The following is a 7,670-nucleotide window of genomic DNA, read 5'->3' as shown; positions in this document are numbered from 1 at the left end:
GCTAAATCTAATTCCAGAGAAGTCTAGTTCCTTCTTCTTCAATGAAATATTTCTTTTTTTTAATTTTATTTTATTTTTAAACTTTACATAACTGTATTAGTTTTGCCAAATATCAAAATGAATCCGCCACAGGTATACATGTGTTCCCCATCCTGAACCGTCCTCCCTCCTCCCTCCCCATTCTATCCCTCTGGGTCGTCCCAGTGCACCAGCCCCAAGCATCCACTAAGTCATCTCACACATAATTTTCTTTCAGAGTTAGATCAGCCTTGGGACTCAGCACTTAGTCATTCCCTTATTTTCTAACGTGTAAGCATTTTCTGTGCCCACAGTTTGAAAGAGATTTGGATCCTAAGATATCGGGGTCTTTAATATGCTGTTAAATATTAACTTACTATAAATATTCTGCAAGCTATTTTTTAATCAACATGACCTACTTGAGTTTTTTTAGTGTTGGTGTATATATATTAATTTCATTAGGTTCTGTATACAAATTCTGTATACAATTTATTTATATGGAAAAATAAAATATTCAAAATTTATTTGTCTTCTCACTGAAAGATATTTGAATGACTTTCTGTTTTTTCTTATTCTAAACATTGCTGCAATTAATATTCCTGTACAATTGTCTGGACATATATGAAAACTGCAAATGCCTTTTCCTCCCTCTTTGGTCTTCAGAGTGGTTATACCACATAAGAGTGTTTTGTGATTATTTATTCCCTAGAATGGGCTCCCCTGATGGCTCAAGTGATGAAGAATCTGCCTGAAATGCAGGAGATGCAGGTTTGAACCATGGGTAAGGAGATCTCCTGGAGGAGGGCATGGCAACCCACTCCAGTATTCTTGCCTGGAGAATCCCATGGACAGAGGAGGTTGGCAGGCTACAGCCCATAGGGTCACAAAGAGTTGGACATGGCTGAGCATGCATACATTCCCTAATATCCTGATCAGAAACATGTCATCAAAGTTTTTAACTTTTGCCAATTATTTTGATTCATATTTTTCACATTTCTGGTGGGGTTGAGCATCTTTTCTTTTCATAATGATTTAACTGAAACTTTTAAGAGAGAATTAGTGTGCTCCTCAATGACTTATACAAAATAATCACAAAATGTGGCAAACATTCAAATGAAAAAGTAAAACATAAACACCATGGAAGTCTCCCTCCATGACTCCTTGTACTACCTACTTGCTCTCAAAATTAACCACCGTCTTGACATTTAACACAAGAGATTACTTTTGTTTCTATTTCATGACTTAATATATAAAATGATTTGTAATTTACTATTTGTAGCTATCACACTTGGTCAATATTGTAATTTGCAAATCTATCCATATATTTCCATGTAGTCATAATTTGTTTATTTCAACTGCTATATTTTTATTTATATTGATATATTCTTTATTCATTTAAATTTGTATAGACATTTATGATTTCTATTAATAATATAGTTATGTATAATACTGTTCAGTGTATACTTGATAGCTTGAATATGCACACATTTCTGTTTCACAGGTATATAAGTATATATTTAGGAGTGGGATTTACATGTAGAGGCAAAAGTATACATATGTGTTGAGTTCAGTTCAGTTCAGTCACTCAATTGTGTCCGACTCTTTGCGACCCCATGAATCACAGCACCCCAGGCCTCCCTGTCCATCACCAACTCCCAGAGTTCACTCAAACTCACATCCATTGAGTCAGTGATGCCATCCAGCCATCTCGTCCTCTGTCGTCCCCTTCTCCTCCTGCCCCTAATCCCTCCCAGGATCAGAGTCTTTTCCAATGAGTCAACTCTTTGCATGAGATGGCCAAAGTACTGGAGTTTCAGCTTTAGCATCATTCCTTCCAAAGAAATCCCAGGGCTGATCTCCTTCAGAATGGACCGGCTGGATCTCCTTGCAGTCCAAGGGACTCTCAAGAGTCTTCTCCAACACCACAGTTCAAAAGCATCAATTCTTCGGCGCTCAGCTTTCTTCATAGTCCAACTCTCACATCCATACATGACCACTGGAAAAACCATAGCTTTGACTAGATGGATCTTTGTCGGCAAAGTAATGTCTCTGCTTTTCAATATGCTATCTAGGTTGGTCATAACGTTTCTTCCAAGCAGTAAGCGTCTTTTAATTTCATGGCTGCAATCACCATCTGCAGTGATTTTGGAGCCCCCAAAAATACATATGTGTACATACATATATAAATATGCATGTGTCTGTTTGCAAACTGGCTCCCAAACTCAGAGAGCAAGGAGGGACTGAAGAAAGAGTCAGACCACTCCATACTGGTAGGTGGCACGTTTGATAAGCAGGGTAATAGAAGAGTCTTGTCTTGGGCAACTGCAAGAGGAGTATATCTCTGCATCAGCCAGTAGGAATCATTCAAAAGTTTACATAGAGGCCTTAATGAGGTTCAGTCATATACCGTCCAGATGATCTCAACAATACATCCTTTCTTGAGGCTTCATTCTTGAAATGGCTTCCACTGTGGGAAAGAGTGGGCAGAATGTATATCCCAAGGACAGGGGAGGGTGTGGAGACTCCAGGTGACCAGATCCAGTTTGCCAGTCAACTAGCCATAATATCCTCTTGATGACTTCCTCTAATAAATATATGTTTGTATGTATATGAGTCTACACACACACACACACAAACACTACACACTTCAGAATGGAATCACTAAGCCATATGTTATACATATGTCCAGCTTAAATAGATACTGACGATTTCCCAAAGTAGTTTATCTAGTTCCAATAAACTGAATTTATTGATGAATGGGTTAAAATTTATATTTTCATAAAATCTAAACTTCCTCTCCATGAATTTAAATCTTTTCATATTTACTCAGGTCTTCCATACACTTTAAGAATTACTGCATTGTTTATACCCTTTAAGTATTGATCAATATTTCTTTTTAAAGAACTCACATATCTTACAATAGTTTTTTTATTGCTGTTGTCATTAGTAGTTTTGATTTATATATGACATTTTCTATTTAGTTTTCCTCACTAGGCTTTTCTTTGAATTTTGTTTGATTCTTTTAATTTTTACTAACTTGGAACTTATAATTTTCTTCTTTTTCTTTAAGGAGTAAATATAAAATATCAATATGTAAAAGGCATGAGTGTCTTAATTAGAGCTAAATATAAACCAAAGCTTTAGGGTCTTTCTGAGTAATACAGGAAGGTAAGTAAAAGTAAATGTCGCTCAGTCGTGTCCAACTCTTTGTGACCGCATGGACTGTAGCCTACCAGGTTCCTCTGTCCATGGGATTTTCCAGGCAAAAATACTGGAGTGGGTTGCCATTTCCTTCTCCAGGAGATCTTCCCAACTCAGTGATCACACCCAGGTCTCCCGTGTTGTAGGCAGACGCTTTACCATCTGAGACACCAGGGAAGTCAATACAGGAAGGTAGAAATGCCTTAATTAACATATCCCCTTTCATCTTTTCCATGGTCACTCTTCAACCATTTAATGAAGTGTAATGTACATATAAGGAATGAACTTTGTATAGATGTGCAGACTGGTGCTTTCTCTAAACTTGGGGAGAAGGAAATGACAACCCACTCCAGTATTCATGCCTGAAGAATCCCATGGACAGAGGAGACTGGCAGGCTATCTTGTCCATGGGGTTGCACAGAGTTGGACACTTCCAAGATGACTTAGTACACACACACGCCAAACTTAACACATGCATAACTGACAACTAATTTAGAGATAGTCATAGAAAAACTAGAAAGAAGATCCTAGAAGGATTTAAACTACAGTTTCCCTGGTGGCTCAGAGGGTAAAGTGTCTGCCTACAATGCGGGAGACCTAGGTTTGATCCCTGGGTAGGGAATATCCCCTGGAGAAGGAAATGGCAACCCACTCCAGTACCCTTGCCTGGAAAATCCCATGGACTGAGAAGCCTGGTAGGGTACAGTCCATGGAGTTGCAAAGAGTCGGACATGACTGAGTGACTTCACTTTCACTTTGAGAAATCTGTTACATTCTCAGTAAAGATTAGGAAACTTTCAGCACTTTCTAACCTGAAGTCTCAAAACTGGGGTTAAGACTGCTTAAGAAATACTCGATCTGAGGGTGAGGAAAGCCATTTGACAATTAGTAAAGAATGGGAAAGACTAGACATCTCTTCAAGAAAATTAGAGATACCAAGGGAACATTTCATGCAAAGATAAGCACAATAAAGGACAGAAATGAATGGACCTAACAGAAGCAGAGGATATTAAGAAGAGATGGCAAGAATACACAGAAGAACTGTACAAAAAAAATCTTCATGACCCAGATAATTACGATGGTGTGATCACTCAACTAGAGCCAGACATCCTGGAATGTGAAGTCAAGTGGGCCTTAGAAAGCATCACTACCAGTCTTATGGACTCTGAGAGAGAGGGAGAGGGTGGGAAGATTTGGGAGAATGGCATTGAAACATGTAAAGTACCATGTATGAAATGAGTTGCCAGTCCAGGTTCAATGCACGATACTGGATGCTTGGGGCTGGTGCACTGGGACGACCCAGAGGGATGGTGTGGGGAGGGAGGAGGGAGGAGGGTTCAGGATGGGGAACACATGTATACCTGTGGTGGATTCATTTTGATATTTGGCAAAACTAATACAATTATATAAAGTTTAAAAAATAAAATTAAATTAAAAAAAAAAAAGAAAGTATCACTACGAATAAAGCTAGTGGAGGTGATGGAATTCCAGTTGAGCTATTTCAAATCCTGAAAGATGATGCTGTGAAAGTGCTGCACTCAATATGCCAGCAAATTTGGAAAACTCAGCAGTGGCCACAGGACTGGAAAAGGTCAGTTTTCATTCCAATCCCAAAGAAAGGCAATGACAAAGAATGCTCAAACTACCGCACAATTGCACTCATCTCACATGCTAGTAAAGTAATGCTCAAAATTCTCCAAGTCAGGCTTCAGCAATATGTGAACCATGAACTTCCTGATGTTCAAGCTGGTTTTAGAAAAGGCAGAGGAACCAGAGATCAAATTGCCAACATCTGCTGGATCATGGAAAAAGCAAGAGAGTTCCAGAAAAACAACTATTTCTGCTTTATTGACTATGCCAAAGCCTTTGACTGTGTGGATCAAAATAAACTGTGGAAAATTCTGAAAGAGATGGTAATACCAGACCACCTGATCTGCCTCTTGAGGAATTTGTATGCAGGTCAGGAAGCAACAGTTAGAACTGGACATGGAACAACAGACTGGTTCCAAATAGGAAAAGGAGTACGTCAAGGCTGTATATTGTCACCCTGTTTATTTAACTTATATGCAGAGTACGTCATGAGAAACGTTGGACTGGAAGAAACACAAGCTGGAATCAAGATTGCTGGGAGAAATATCAATAACCTCAGATATGCAGATGACACCACCCTTATGGCAGAAAGTGAAGAGGAACTCAAAAGCCTCTTGATGAAAGTGAAGTGGAGAGTGTAAAAGCTGGGTTAAAGCTCAACATTCAGAAAACAAAGATCATGGCATCTGGTCCCATCACTTCATGGGAAATAGATGGGGAAACAGTGGAAACAGTGTCAGACTTTATTTTTTGGGGCTCCAAAATCACTGCAGATGGTGACTGCAGCCATGAAATTAAAAGATGCTTAGTCCTTGGAAGGAAAGTTATGACCAACCTAGATAGCATATTCAAAAGCAGAGACATTACTTTGCCAACAAAGGTTCGTCTAGTCAAGGCTATGGTTTTTCCTGTGGTCATGTATGGACTGTGAAGAAGGCTGAGCACCAAAGAATTGATGCCTTTGAACTGTGGTGTTGGAGAAAACTCTTGAGAGTCCCTTGGACTGTAAGGAGATCCAACCAGTCCATTCTGAAGGAGATCAGCCCTGGGATTTCTTTTGAGGGAATGATGCTGAACCTGAAACTCCAGTACTTTGGCCACCTCATGCGAAGAGTTGACTCATTGGAAAAGACTCTGATGCTGGGAGGGATTGGGGGAAGGAGGAGAAGGGGACAACAGAGGATGAGATGGCTGGATGGCATCACTGACTCGATGGACGTGAGTCTGGGTGAACTCCGGAAGATGGTGATGGACAGGGAGGCCTGACGTGCTGCGATACATGGGGTCGCAAAGAGTCAGACACGACTGAGAGACTGAACTGAACTGAAATCATTTTATTATGTATTTGAGAGAGTTTAATTGAGGAAGCAAAACAAATGGTAAGAAGGAAACAACCATCATAGATATTCCAGTGCTGGAACTTGCAGGGCTCAACGAGTGATGTAGTGTTGGTGTATATGAGGAGGCATTTGGGTCTTCCCAGGTGGCACTAGTGGTAAAGAACTTGCCTCTCAGTCAGGAGACATAAGAGATGCAGGCTTGATCCCTGGGTCAAGAAGATCCCCTGGAGGAGGGCATGGCAACTTTTCCAGGATTTTTGCCTGGAGAATCCCCATGGACAGAGGAGCCTGGCGGGCTACAGTCCACAGGGTTGCAAAGAGTTGGACACGACTGAATGAGCATACTTGTGTGTGAGGGAGGCAGAATTGAGGAATTCAGACAAGCTTGGACTTGAAACCTAGGGTGCAGGCATTTTTGTTTTTCTTTTTTTCAGGGGCAAGTAACCAGCTTTCTGTCAGAAGTGAAGTTCTGGAATTCAGGAATAAAAGTGTGTTATTAGGTGGAAATTAATAATTGTGTTATGAGAAGCATAGCAAAACCTGTGTGTATGAATGTGGCCACTGAAAAGAAGGTATAAAGAAAATCAGAGTAGAACGTACTGTGAAATTTTCAAAGCTGTGGAGAAGTGAGTAGGGTGAGAAGCAATGAATAGGTGGGCAGACACACAAGATCAAAAGAGTGTCCCATATAATAACAACAAAAGAATGTCCACCAGGCAGCTGTGCCCAGTAAAAGATGCTACAGAGAAGTCCAGGAGAAACATGTGAGAAGGGAAGTATTTAATTTGTCTTCTTAATTTATGCTTCTCTTTTATCTTTCTGCTCTTGTCTACAACTAATTTGTCTTTGAATTGTCACTTTTCCTTTCAGATAGCAGGAACAGAACCAGCCTAACGAGGTTTTTATGAAAGCAAAAGTGTTACGATACTGGATGCTTGGGGCTGGTGCACTGGGACAACCCAGAGGGAGGGTATGGGGTGGGAGGAGGGAGGAGGGTTCAGGATGGGGAACACATGTATACCTGTGGTGGATTCATTTTGATATTTGGCAAAACTAATACAATATTGTAAAGTTTAAAAATAAAATAAAAATTTAAAAAAATAATAAAAAAAAAATGAAAGCAAAAGTGTTAGTTACTCAGTGGTGGCCAAGTCTTTGCAACACAATGGACAGAAGCTTGCCAGGCTCCTCTGTTCATGGAATTCTCCAGGCAAGAATCCTGGAGTGGGTACCTATTCCCTTCTCCAGGGGATCTGCCCTACCCAGGGATTGAACCCAGGTCTCTGGTACTGCAGGCAGATTCTTTACCATCTGAACCACCAGAGAAGCCTATGGCTTATATACCTAGTATCAAAATTGAAACCTGATTAAAAATATGTATTGTAAACCTTACCATGTATTATCAGAATGAATTTACTATTTCCCTTATTTAACAAATGTTCACTTATGTTTAATATAGAAAAATTACTTCTCTGTGCTCTAGAGTTATAGATAAGAAAGATAACTCCCTCCCTTCATGGA

Source organism: Bubalus kerabau, chromosome 5 (genome assembly GCF_029407905.1).
Source record: "Bubalus kerabau isolate K-KA32 ecotype Philippines breed swamp buffalo chromosome 5, PCC_UOA_SB_1v2, whole genome shotgun sequence".
Taxonomy (NCBI): Eukaryota; Metazoa; Chordata; class Mammalia; order Artiodactyla; family Bovidae; genus Bubalus; species Bubalus kerabau.
This window is presented reverse-complemented; position numbering follows the sequence as displayed.